This window comes from Falco cherrug, chromosome 16 (genome assembly GCF_023634085.1).
Source record: "Falco cherrug isolate bFalChe1 chromosome 16, bFalChe1.pri, whole genome shotgun sequence".
Taxonomy (NCBI): Eukaryota; Metazoa; Chordata; class Aves; order Falconiformes; family Falconidae; genus Falco; species Falco cherrug.
Window position 1 is genome coordinate 8,440,225 of NC_073712.1, and position 13,471 is coordinate 8,453,695.

At 51.8% G+C, this 13,471-nt stretch overlaps 1 long non-coding RNA gene across 1 annotated transcript in view; it reads left to right on the top strand.

The window, feature by feature from the left end:
- The window catches only part of LOC114018078 (uncharacterized), a 181,550-nt gene extending 168,692 nt beyond the window's left edge, over positions 1-12,858 (top strand). The window contains exons 3-6 of the long non-coding RNA XR_003563496.2: positions 4,049-4,187; positions 7,355-7,458; positions 7,664-7,839; positions 9,134-12,858. This is a non-coding gene — a long non-coding RNA (uncharacterized LOC114018078). The remainder of the gene's footprint in view (positions 1-4,048; positions 4,188-7,354; positions 7,459-7,663; positions 7,840-9,133) is intronic.
- Positions 12,859-13,471: the final 613 nt, after the last annotated feature.

Consider the following 13,471-nt stretch of genomic DNA (forward strand, 5'->3'; position numbering starts at 1 on the left):
CCATGTACATTTTCCTGGCCAGGAGGCAAGGCAGCTGCCTTCCTGCCAGATGGAAGTTTTCCTTCTTCCTTGCTCTGCAGTGATGTCCTGACATTAAGTGCAGCTCAGGGCTCCGTACGATGGGTCTGCAGCAGGCAGGGGAGCTGCCGGGGGCCCTGCTGCCACCCGGGACCACCCTGACAGGACCCAGCATCCCGGGATCCCACCCAGGGAGCAGGAGGGATGCGTGGGCACTGCCGTCTCCCTTGCGAGCGGGTCCTGGGAGCCCGGTGCTGGTGCTGGTTGGGGTCCTGCAGGGAGAGGAACTGCCCTGCGCGGGGACCCCATTTTGGCCAAGCAGCCTCTTCCCTTGAGAAGCTGTGAGGTGAAAATCACAAGCTCTAATCCTGATGAAGCACCCCAGTCAGCGTAGCGTGGGTTAAAGTGGGTTTCCCTTATTGACATGTTGCCTGTCAGAGTGAGGACACATATATTTTTTTTCTATATTTTTTTCTAATGAGCATCCCCTTCAAGCAAGTTCAGATGAGTAGTCCTGCTGTCAGCCCCACAGAGGGGCAGTGTCTTGTATAGAGGTTCGCTCCTGAGTAAGTGGTCCCTCACCAGAAAAAAGCCAGGCCCAACTCCCGATTGCAAACTCCGTGTTGCTTAGCACTTGTTGCCACGCTACAGGAGAGCCCAGGAGCCGCACGGCCATCATCCCGCAGTGGCGCGGTGTGCTGGCAGTGCATTAAGACAAACTGCCTGGATTTGGAGCGAATGGGCTGGTTTGGAAATGGCAAAGGTAGCTGAAGCGAGAGGTGCAGATAGAAATTCAGTTTTGGTGCTTCCCAGACCTGGCGGGAGCAGAAGGGGAGGAGAAGAGAGGAGAGCGCTGTGTTAGGGATGTGCTTAACCGTGGATGTGACCTTGCTTTTGCTCATCTTTTCCTTTGAGCTCCCCAATAAATCAGACACTTATCTCTGCTTATTGCTTATTTATTACTTCATTTAACCTGCAGTGACAGCAAGGGGCAGGCGACGGGGGGGCACAGCCGCCCCTTGCAGTCGCGTGTAGCTGGGTGCTGTGTGCACGCTCACGTGTGTGCGTGTCTCTGCATCACCATGAAAAATCGCAAGCGCAGTAAATGATAACAGCAAGGCCCTGCTGGGGACCTGCAGGCTCCAGCAGCCAGTGTTACTCAGCCATCTGTTCAAAGCAGTTGAACTCCTGTCCTTTTGTGCATTTCGAGCAGGCTTCACACCCTTGCAGGCACCCGGTGCTTACATCATGTACCTTGCAAAGTGGATATGGGTCTCGCTCCCAGGGGCGCCTTGTCCTCTGTACTCCCAGGTCCAGGCTGCCACCTCAGTGAGGCTGGGCTGGATCTGCAGCCTCCAGCCCTCGAGGCCAGCTGCCACATCCCATGGGCTCAGTGGAGAGCGACGAGATGCTGCTGCTGCTGCATGAGGATGCCCACAGTGGCTGTGGGTGCTTCCACAGCGCACGGCCCCACCTGCATCCTGCAGCAGAGCCACATGCCACCACCCTGCACAGTCCTCGGTACACCAGGTTTCCAAGCACCAAGTTTAATGCCATTGTACCCCCTGGGATGAGGGAGCCTGGACCCTGGCGAGACTTACCCTTCCGAGGCAGTCAGTTAAATCGGGACACGTTATTCCAGGCCATCCTGTGCCTGATCTGCGAGAGACCAGACTAGGTGACTGCAATGGCACTTTCTGGCTTTAAAATCTGTGGCTTTCCGAGTTCACTTTATGCTGGATGCAAACCTGATGAAGCACCACGGGATGTGAGGACTGGTGGATAAATGCAGCGTGGAAGCAGATGGAGGCACACTCTGTGCTGCTGTAGCTCAGGGTGGGAATACACATGTCCTTCTATTGATTTTCTGTCCAAAATGTTTCATCTGGAGTTCACAGCACTGGCTAAAATATATATCTATGTGCTCACTAAAGAGGAGAAAATACAAATCACCTCTATGCAGCGCTGTGACTCACAGGCAGGGTAATAACCAGTCCTCTGTCTCCGAGATGAAAGATTATTTGTAATCATATTAATAAGCAAACTGGAGACAAGCCTCTCCCAGCCTTAATGAAATGTCCATTGACTCCAGGCCTGACCCTGGGTTCAGCGTCCATCCGCCTGGCTCAGCCCTGCTGCTCCCCACAGCCTGCCAGGCTCCCCAGCACCTGCTTTTTCCAGCTACAGGGTGAGGATAATCCAGGTCTGAAGCATCATCGTGTATAAAACAACCAATAAGGCGTTTTCTTTCACAAATGCCCTGGAGATCTCGTGTGAGCAGTAGTGCAGACAAGCTCAGCGTGACTAAGGACCCAGACCTGCTGACCCTTGGCTTTCCTTCAGCCCGGCATGGGAACAGCGAAGGGGAAAGCCGGTGACATTCGGTGCAGCAGAGATGCCGCCTGCGGGCTGCGGAGCCGTGGATGCAGTGAGGCAGGTCTCTGCTCCTCCCTCGGGAGAGGCAGCTCTGCAGAGCTGTCATCGATTTCTGCCTGAGCTTCGCATGCTGGCCTGTCTTCCAAAACGCTTGGGGAAAAGGCAGCAAAAATTAACAGAGCGGTAGATGCTCCTGTAGCTCGAGGATGGGTTGGCTTGGCTGGTCTCTGGTGGGGTGGTCTCCTCCCTCGGTGAGCACAGCACGGCGACAATCTGGGTGAGGATGGCAGCTCGGTGCATCGGGCTCTTGGTGCCGCTCCTGCCCTCAGTGCTTGCTCTGGGCTGACCTCTCCGAGGTGATTTCTGACAGTCCCTTCAGGTCGATTCCTTCAGCGTGGGGTTTGCTGGGGGCAGCCCGGCGGCTGCTGCCTGAGTGGTGCTGGCATGATGCTCTCACACACCCGGCATCCTGGCGTCCTCTCGCTTATCGCAAAAGGCAAAGGGGAGGTGCAGTGTCAGTAGGCAGCGGGTCTGGGGGTGCCACCCCATGCTGCAAAGTGATTAAAGGCACAGGCAAACAGGGAGACGGTGGCGAAGCCGCTGCTCTGCCTCCCCCCACGCTCTGGGGCTGTTTGGGGTTTTCTCCTCCAGATGAGAAATTTATCCAAAGGCCTGTGGGAACCATCAGCAGAAGTACAAGAAACCAAACTTTCATTTAAACCCTAAAGCTTCGCTTTTATGATCATTATTATTTTAAACTCCCTTAGCTTTTCCTGCATTCATTTCCATCCAGAATAACGAGGGCCATATTAGCAGAAGGTGATTTAATTGCAGGAACTCTCCCAAAGCAAGGAGTCTCGTTTTCTTTAATCCGGAGCGTTAGCAATTCCCCACGTGCTTATGTTCATTTTAAGAATCAATAAAGCACAAACATGTCTAATTACCCTAAAATATTTTGCAAAATCAGAAGTCAGATTAGATTTTGCTTAAGCATCAAATAGAAATTTTAATGTCGGCCAGAATCAATATGTTACCCACGGGTCCTAAGATTTTCACTTACATGCTTGATCATACATTATAATGAAGGTTTGTAATAACACTAAAATCTTCTTGAACGCGTTTTCTGTATAATTTACTTTTTTTCCCCCCACACTCTGTACCACAGAGATTCAAAAATAATTACTCAGAAAAATAATGCACAGCTGCTTTTCTTGTCCTGTATTCTGAATTTACTTGCTGATGAACATCAGCCTGAAATATTTTGACTATTTAATTAAGGTCTTACTAAAAATACTTTAGCTGCATTGTAATTCTTCCAAAAAGGGGTAGGGCTGCACGGCTGTCCTTTCCGTTCTGTGCAGCAAGTGAAGCTGGGCAGGAATTATCTTCCTCCGTCCTTGAAAATCACATCAGCTGACATCAGCTTCCAGCCAACACCGTATTTCTCTAAGACCCCCCCGGTGGTGCTGCTTTGCACGCTGGCGCCCTGGCGGGTGGCCACGGGGCACAGTCTGTGCCGAGGGGGGAGGGCCGGGGCTGGGGGTGATGATGGGGGCGAGGACGGCTCTGCCGAGCTGCTTCCTGATGCTGATTGTGCCCTGAATTAATACAGAATTCTCTTTTTCCACACTTCTCCTGCCCGCTCTTCCCCCAGGATGAACGGTGTTGTGGGTGGGCGAGGAAGTAGCTGAGGATGGTCTCTGGACAGAGCAAGCCCTGTGTCCTCAGTGTTTTGCCTTTTCCCAAGGATGGTCTCCACGGCCCTTCTCCATCCCTTGCCCCAGACACCACCGGTAAGAAGGACACAGAGACATTTTGGGCAAAGCTGCGGTGCCGGGGGGTTGGCTGCAAACAGATTAACTGAAGTTTGCCAACACCAGCCATTACCCTAATTACCCCAAGTGCCTTGGCGGCTGTGATGGGATTTCTCCTGCTCCCTTTGCTTCTGTTTCCCACACAAATGAAGAAAGAGATTAAATCCCTGAGTCGGGCTCCTGAAAACCAGACGTTTTCTCAACATGGAGCCTGGCAGGCTCAGCACCCAGCCTTGCTGCCAGCAAGGGGCTTGGGGGCCGGCGGAGGATCCTGGGGAAGCACCAGCAGTCACTGTCTGCCCTCCCAGCTCCACTGGAAGCAAAGCCATGCCCCAGAGATGTGCCAAAGGTAGAAACAAGGAGGAAAAACCCAGGGAAAGATGTAAACAGAGTGGCTGGAGTGCAAAGAGCAGGCAGGATCGATTCACCGTTGATTGAATGCTGTTCTCCAGTGGTGGCTCTGCCGTAGCTTAAGCCAGGAATCCTGCACAGGAGCAGGGTCTGCAAGCCCGCGCCCCTGCAGCATGGCAGAGGTTAGGTTTGCCAAGCGGGGAGCCAGCAGGAAAGCAGCAGCAGAAATGTGTGCACGGCGGCAAATTAAAGCAGGTGGAAAAGCTCAGGAGAGCCATGTCGGCAGCTGTGGGCAGCAGCCAGAGTCTCCTCCTCTGCCAGCAGAGATGCTGCCAGTTGGCACCAGAAGAGCTTCCCAACAAGGGGGCTGTTGGCTCACTTTCTTGAACCTCCCATCCTTACTCTTCTCGCGAATGCCCAGCGGCATGGGTGGGAAGCTTGGGTGCAAACCATCCAGCAGACCTGGCCACCTGTGTGAGCCGCCAGCCCCTCCGGAGGTGAGCCGAGAGCTGGCCAAGGGTCTGATAGCTGGGGGAGCCAGGAACCCCATCCCGCAGCAGCGGCTGGGGCTCAGAGGCTTGATCAGAGCAGCCCCTTCCCGGGAGGTTTCTTGGGATGAGATGGGGAGGACGCTGCCAAGTGTCCCAGCCTCGCAGCAGGGGGGGTCCCATGGGGGGTCCCACCCCACACAGGCAACAGAGGGGTCCCCCAGAATCTGCTCTGCGTGCTCAGGGAGATTCACCCGAATAATCAAGGTGGAAATTTCAAGCAGTTTGGCTAAATTTCTTTGAGCTTCCATTTAGATGGTGTTACTTGGAATTAAAGTATTTTTAAATTAAAGTTTTAAAAAAGTTCTAAAAAATCAAGTTAGTCCACCTTAATTCTAAACAAAAGTGTCTACAAAGGTATTTAATGCAATTTGACTAATCCATTTAAATGTTAATTCAGATTATTTTCCCGATATCCTTGTGCGCACAGGCCCTCATTAACTTCAGCAGAACTTGGCGATGGACCAAGCCCCGGAGAGGCCGTGCAGCCCGACCCGCGGGGCTGACTTAAGCAATGGAAGTCGTTTGCTGCCACCAGCGTTTAGCATTTATATTTGGCTGAGTTTGAGTTTATTTGTTCACCTGTTTCACAAGGCAAAGCAGCACAGTGAAACTCCCCACCTCAGAGCTGTGTCATACAGCGAGAAGGACCGAGCTGCTCCAAGGCACTCGCAGCAGCTTGCAGAGCACCCAGGTTTGCTGCTTCACCTTCTGCACACATCGCACCCAAGGGTGGCACCAGCCCCAAGGCATCCCCCTGCCCTGGGGTGTGCCCCAGGGCTTGCACCAAAGAGCCCAGCACACAGGCTTGGGTCTGTGCTGAAAGGAGGGCTCCGAAGTCCTGCCCCCCCAAAGGACCAGGATGTGCCAGGGCTCTGGATACCCCCTACCACGGCAGGGAGTCAGCAGGACCCGCGGTGCAGGGGCGGTGGCTCTGCCTCTGCTGTCCCAAGGATAACCAGAGGGTTACCATCTGTGTCAGCTGAGCACCACAACTACTTAAAATAAATCCTGACTGCAATGCAGAATTGCAATATTTTCCCTTCTGTCTTAGAAAGGGGGTAGGATCAAGTAGCTACAGAGAGCGGTCTGCCAAGCGTGCAGCAGTAAGCTATTATTTCTTCCAATTAAAAACCATATTAACATTTGTAGAATATTGTCATTGAGTCTGTAACATTCTCTGCTAGATACGCTTTATGTGTGAATGAGAATGTAACAGTCCTTTGCAGACAGATGGAAAATCACTTTTCTTTCTCATCTACCCTGTTCAGAGATGTGGGAACAATAAAAGCTATAAGCCCCTTAGAAAACCCACCTTTGTAAATCCTATACATGCCACCGGTGGGTCCAAGCCCAGCTGTCCATGGAGTGTCCGTCCCCCAGCACAGAGGTGGAGGACAGAGGGGGCTTTCTCCCTAACCAGAAAATCCCTGCCGAGAGTTTTGCAGTCTGTGACCGTAAGTCATATGTACATCTCTGTCCTTTAGCAGGAGAGGGACGTTTGTGCTCTCCCACGCACGCCATTTGCTTCATCATGTCTAAAGATAAATTGCTGATGACCTTACTTAGGAAGCGATGAAACAGTGGCCCTGTCTGCATGAATCCCCATCTCGCCACGCACTTTCAGACCTGACCTGGCCTCAGAGCAGAGGCGGTTCCCCGGTGGTGGCAGGGAGGTCCAAGTGCCACCACCACATGTCCCTCCCACCCAGGACAGCACCCAGTGCTGCCCAACGCATAGGCTGCTCCAGCTGAAATTTTTGCACCTCAGCTGAAGTGACCCAGCTGCGACTTTCATTACTGAAGCCCGAGGACGTGAGTCAGAGGGAACTCAGCAGGCATCGCGTTTTTCACGGACCAGGCACCAGGTGAGGGCACAGGCTGCCCACGGGGGAGATGCTGGCTCCCCGCAGGGCTCTGCCCATCACAGCCCCTGTGAGGCACGCAGCACCCGAGCCTGTCCCACCCCACCGTACGGCTACAGCTCCCTTACGTAGGGAGAACACTGCTTAAGGCATGGAAGAGCTCATTGCCTTTGCAACCTGCGTATTTTTTTCCCTTGAATGCTCTGCTTGCTTCTGTTTGACATTATTAATCAGAGGACCATATGGCTCTGCTCAGTGGCTGCGATCCCTTTGGTGTCCCTCTATACAGCATGTGACATAAGAATACTAATTATTTAAATTTGATAAACTTGTTAATAAAGGACCAGTAAATTTAGTTGTGCTTGATTTAACCCTTCCTTAGATATCTTTCTTCAAGGAGGCTGAGCATGGCCAAGGGGGAGAGGAGCCTCCCTGCTCCGCCAACTGGTTTCAATGGCCAAAGGAGAAGCTGGGGCTGGAGAAGAGGTAGGATTTTAAAATATTCCTGTACTTTGGCTAAGTGTGCAAGGGCTGTCCCAGGCCTGACAGCAATCCCTCTTGGCCGGCTCTACAAAAGGGAATGCAAGGTGTCTGAAGTGGCACAGGTCTGTCCCCCCCCCGGAAGGACAATGGTTGTGTTGGGCATGGAGGAGCGTCCTGGTGCTCACCCCCTGCCCGCTTCCACTTGCAGAACCCCAAGAGGAGGAGACCGACGTACAGAGGAGCCTTTGCTGCTGCCAGCACCCCAAGCAGGAGGGCTGCAGCTCAGCCCACCGGTGGCCATGCTCGGTGGCAGCTGCACCGACACCACCGAGGGGCAATGCCAGCCCAGCGCGGGGCTCCCTTTGCTGCCAGGAATTTGCACAGGTGAGAAGGGGGGACGGGCAGCCCCAGGCACTTGATTGCAATGGGGAAATGAGAGCTGCTGCCCTGCCGTGCGAGGCCTCGGCTGTTGCGGACAGTGCAGCTCCAGCTGTGGGTCTCGGTGCCCGAGCTCTGCTCACCCGTGCTGCAGCGGCTCAGCCTGCCCACCCTCCCTAGCAGAGCTGGGGGGCTCAGCCTGTTTCTCCCCCTTGCAGCTCTCCCTCTGCCGGGAGGCTGGGTCACGCTGAGGTTAGTTACAGTGAAGCCACCCAACTGTGCCACTCCGAGGGGGACCAGACTGTGGCTGCAAGTGCTGTGAATGGTTCACTGGAAATGGTTCGGGGAGGGTAGGGGGGAAATGCCAATTTATTTCTTTCATTGTGGTTGGAAGAAGCTGGCACTGCCTGCCCTGATCCTGTGAACCCATCCATCACTGCCATTCAGTCTGAAGTTTTCTGAGCATCACTGAGAATGAACTCGCAATATGTTTTCTCCGAACAGTGCAAATGAGCCTGACAAATGGGACTCGTCACAGACTTTTCCTTCAAGGTGCTTAATTAATATTATCAAGTCTATGGGTGGGAGTCAGATTTGTCCCTGCTGATATGCCGGGGTGTGGGAAGGCTGTGATTCACACCTCCTCAGCTTTTGCTCTATGTAAGTTTGGTGCACCCTGGCTATCACCAAATGAGTTGTAACCAACTATTCCAGCCTAATGCACAAACCCATGAACTTCGAGGGCTAAAGCTGTAGTCACGAGTGTTTTCTGTCATCACCCTCAATATCATTCCCAGAAAAAAATGGAAGCGGTCACATCAAGAGAGCCTTTGCCTCTCTGTCCTTGCACTTGCCAAGCCCTTACAGCTTAAGAGAGAACTAAATGTTGCGCTGGTTTTCTGTAAAGTGTAAATGACCCTCATTTCCACAACCTCCTTCCTCTTAATTGCTTCATTCTTTTCCAACCTCTCAGCCTGTTAAACCCAATGGGTTTGCTCTGTACATCACAAGCTGTTCCTGTTCTTGAAAAGATACAGTTAAATGTCTTCTGCTGCTTTTGTATTGGAAATTTATGCAAAATTTATAAACAAAAAAGTCCAGAGCAGAAATCTCACTTTTTTCTTCTAAAAATATTCAGAACAGGACTTGTGGAACATCAGGAATAATGATTTAATCCAGCTAGATTTCAACAGCAAGGAGAAAAAAAGAACCTCTTGAGAACGGCATATTGAGAAATGACTACATTAAATATAAAAAAGAGTGTGTAAAACTTCCTAACTTATTAAATTTCCTGCCACAGATCTATTAAACGGGATGTAATGAAGCCACTGAATCCTCACAACTTCCTTGCAAACCCCTCCTCTCAAATGAAGCCACCGGGAAGGTGTCCGCTGCTGTCCCCGTGTCCCCATGGTGGCTGGGGCTGGTGGCCGGAGGAGGGTGAGGACCGGGTGAGTTTCCAAGCAGGGATGCAGGCAGCAGGTAAAGGTGACCCACACACAGGGTATCGCTGTGAAGCCACCCCGGCCAGCCACGGAGCAGCTACGCTGCCCTGAGGGGAGACACGCGGGACGCTGTTCCGGACGAGGAATGCGCTTAGACACCAGCTCCGCTTTTGGGCCAGCACACAGGACTGGGCCAGCACACAGGACTGGGCCAGCACACCAGCCCACCAGGGAGCAATGAGCCTCCTCCACGGTGCTGCTGCCAGCGTTAAGGCACTAACTGCCCTGCTGTCACGGCGGGGCTTTGGCGCACGGTGTCAATACCCACTCTGCGGAGTGAGGGCTCCAGCCTCTGTGACCCCAGCATCTCCTCTCCCCGCACCGAACCCCACCTGCTTCTCCAGCCCCTGAAGCTCTTTGCAGTGTTCAGGGTTTCTCACCTGCCTTGCTACAGGCTGCGTTTCAGCAAAGGATGGATGCCTTGGCATTAGTCAGAGCCCCTTACCAATGTCCGTGACACCAGATTAACTTATGGCAGAGAAGGGGAGCCCAGCTAGTGATATCATTCCAACCAAGAGGAAAGCCTGGAAAACTGGAGCACTAGGAAAACTTATTAATCTGCTTTGGTTTGGTTTTTAAATTTTCTTGGCTTTTTACAGTCTTTGTGGTGATTAGTACGTATTTCTGAACCCGACCAGGCTGTGCCGCACCACACATCCCTAGAAACACTCTGCTGGCACCTTGGTGTTAGTTATCGCTAAGAAATGTGCAGGGACATCGCTCCTTGATGCTCTGGGCTTCACTGCAAGGACCCCCAGGAGAGAGTTTCCCTGGAAGAGGCTGCAAGGGCCAGGCTGGGAGCTGAAACCAAATGCCTCCAGAGCTGGAGCATCACCAGGGAGCCGGGCCAAGAGCCGTCCTGCACAGTGCAGCCCCTGCCGCTGTTTGCCATCCTTCTGCAGAGCAGGCTGCCTTGTCAACATTCCTGGCAGGTGCCGGGTTATTTATAGCCAGTTCGTTTTCATTTTCCTCATAGCAGGGATGAGATCCGACACAGAGATTTCACTCCTGGGGGAATCTGTCTCATTTCCACCACGGGAGAGCTCAGCACCTCCTGCAAATGAATGACTTACTGAGACATGAGCCCACAGAAGCGGCACAGGGACACGCTTCTTATCGAGGATTCATGTCATTTCAGTGCCTGCTACTCCTCCCTGGTTTGTGCTGCTGTGCACACAGTGTTCCAGCTGTGCCAGATGTAGTGGTGGCACAGCTACTCTCGTCCCCTCAACCACTCGGGATGTGCTGCTGCCAGATGCTGACCAAATGTGTTGCTCTGTGAGCATCTTGCATGCCCACCCAGAAAATGGCTCGGTGAGGATTTGGAGGTTGTTTTCATGTTTTTAGTGGCTCCCGTGAGGCAACCCAGACTGGGGCACCGAGCGCCTCAAGCCATCTGGCTTCCGGGCAGATTTGCTGCCCTGGCCCAAGCATTGCTCAAAGCCAGGCACTGGTGCAGGGGCAGGCAGCCAGGGAAGGAAAGAAGCTTTCAGCTGCCCCTGCTTCCCTCTACCACAGAGCCCTACGTGTGCCTCACAGGGGTTTGCTTCCCTCATCCTTTGGCCAGGGCACAAAGACTCTGAAGGCCAGCAAAGTGAAATGACAGGTATGTTTGTCCCAGCTGCAAGGGAATGTAATGGAAAAGTTCAGTTGGAAGAGACCTACATGGATCATCTAACCCAGCTGCCTGGCAGTGCTAGGTGATGCTAAGGTGATGCTCTTAGAAAACGTGACCCAGACCAGCCATGCTCCAGCACTGCAAAGTGACGCTTTTTAAGAAGGAACCCATGTTTCTGCTGCCCGGCCCTTGCTGGCACTGGGTGGCACTTGGCACCGGTGTGAAAGGCAACACGCCAGGTGAGGACGGCGAGTGGGAGCTGCCAGCTCAGCAGTGAGGTGATGGCTGTCTCTGGCCACAGAGATGTCCTTGAGGCCGTTCCTCCCTGCTAGCAAGAAAAGAGCAGAAAAAAACCTCGCACCAACACAAACCATGTTTAAAACTAGGACTTCTTTAAAGACAAAGATCCACTGTGCACTTGCAATTTATGAATTGCTGTTTATATCTAATGTTACCTTAAGTGCTCTATCTGCTATATTTAGCTCACACGACGACTGGAAGATGCCCCACAACAGCAGCACCCAATTCAAACCCACAGCGTTTCCAGGACTGCACACGCACTCCCACGGCACGTTGCTCACTGGGAGCTGGGCACAAACCCGGCAGCATGAAGCCAGGCCCCCAAACCTGGGCGCCCCCGTGCCCTGTGCATGGTGGTGTCACGAGAGGGCTCGGGGCCACGGGCACACCAAAATACTCTCCAGCACAAATCACCTGCGGGGATGATTTCTCTGCCGCTCACCAGGCAGAGTTGGTGCTGCCCAAGCCCTGGGGGGGGCACAGTGCCCTGCACCCTCACCAGTACCTCAGTCATTCAGCTCCTCTACAATTACTATTAATGTGTTAATTAAAATGCATTATTTACCTAAAATATACCAGTAATGGCTTATTAATTATATATAATGTCTCTCAATGGCTAATTACTTTATACCGTGTCCAAAGTGGTGAAGGTGTTTTTCAAATATTAAAAAGTCTGATTCCTGATTTTATCCCAGTGACCTTGGAGGTTTTGAAAGTCTAATGCCAATATAGGTAAAACATGCAGAAATAGGAGTGGGGCTCCAGAAAAGCGAGTTAAATCCTTTGTAACTAGAAGACTCTGCAAAATGAAATGCCAGTGATCGATTATGTACGCTTTGAAATGTTGCAATTTTGCAACATCAGAGAGAGGTGAAACCCCACAGTCCCCATCTGCCTTCCCTGCCTCTGACCCCCAAGTGATCATGACCAAAAAACACATGCCATGGGCCCGATCCTGCCCAGACTCTGTGCAGGCAGATGCCCGGGCATGGGCAGAGCTGGCTGCAGGAACCATGGCTGTGTCAGGCACCAGCACAGCCCAGTGTATCTTATGTAGACCAGTGGTCACAGGCTTGTGCCCTGCTGAAGACGTCACCTTCCCGCAGCCACTCAAGGGATGTCTTGAGCAGAGAGCCTCAGACTTCAGCGATCTTCATCTGGAACCTGAGCAGTGCCATGAACAGATCCCGCCTGGGAAATACAGGAGGATTTGGGAGTTGCAGGATTTTTTTCCTTTACAGCAGAGTATTACTTGAGGCCAGTTTTTATACACGAGAAGATTCAGACAGGCACCTAATGGAGTTTTCAGCACTGCCTGACTCGCATTGATTTCACGCCTATCTACACCTTTCAGGGCTTAAACACACAGAAGAATCTGGCCGGAGGATCTCTGTTGCAGCATATTTTGGCAGGACTTTCACTCAAGATGTCGGGCCAAATCCTCAGCTAACATAAATCACTGACACAAGTGGAACTATGCTGATTTGCACCAGTCACAGACGTTAAATTAAAATTTAATTGAAAACTTAAGCTGTCATTAATTTTCAATGAATGGCTTTTGCAAGAATGCAGCCAGATCTCCACCAGTTCAGTCTCCTGTGTGGCCGCCTCTAACAAAGGAATAAAGAAATGCTTATTACAGCAGCCATGTCTGATGTATTCTGATCCTCTTTCTTTACCTTTCCCTTCAGTACTGTCTGCCAGCACAGACTGTGTGATCCTTTTTATCAGGAGATCAGTTATTTCCATGCAAATCTCATTAGTTATCGTCACCCTCTCCTCCAGTGTAATTGACTTTCTGGGACTTTGGCTATATCATGGCTTCCCCAGCTCCGGCTTCTATTATGTTGCATCTTCTATTAAGTGTTGCCCTAGAAATGAAAGTAAAAAGCAAGAATTTACAAGATAGGGTGTGCGTATGTCTGCATGCGTGCATATGCCTGTATATGCAGGGACATACACACAAATATTTATGTATATACCAGCATATTTGCTTTACCAGTATAACAAACTGGTTTTGACCATGGACAAGGGATTCCCACATACTGCTTGTAGCATGTAAATATTTCACTTGGATTTCTTTTGGAAATAGCTTGCAGTTCAGAAGAAATCCTGTCTACAAGTAATATAACAGCCACACCTGCTTGTCAAGATGACTCACTGTGTAAATCAGGTTATGTGTCTGGGACTCACAGTATCAGCACAAGGTACTTTT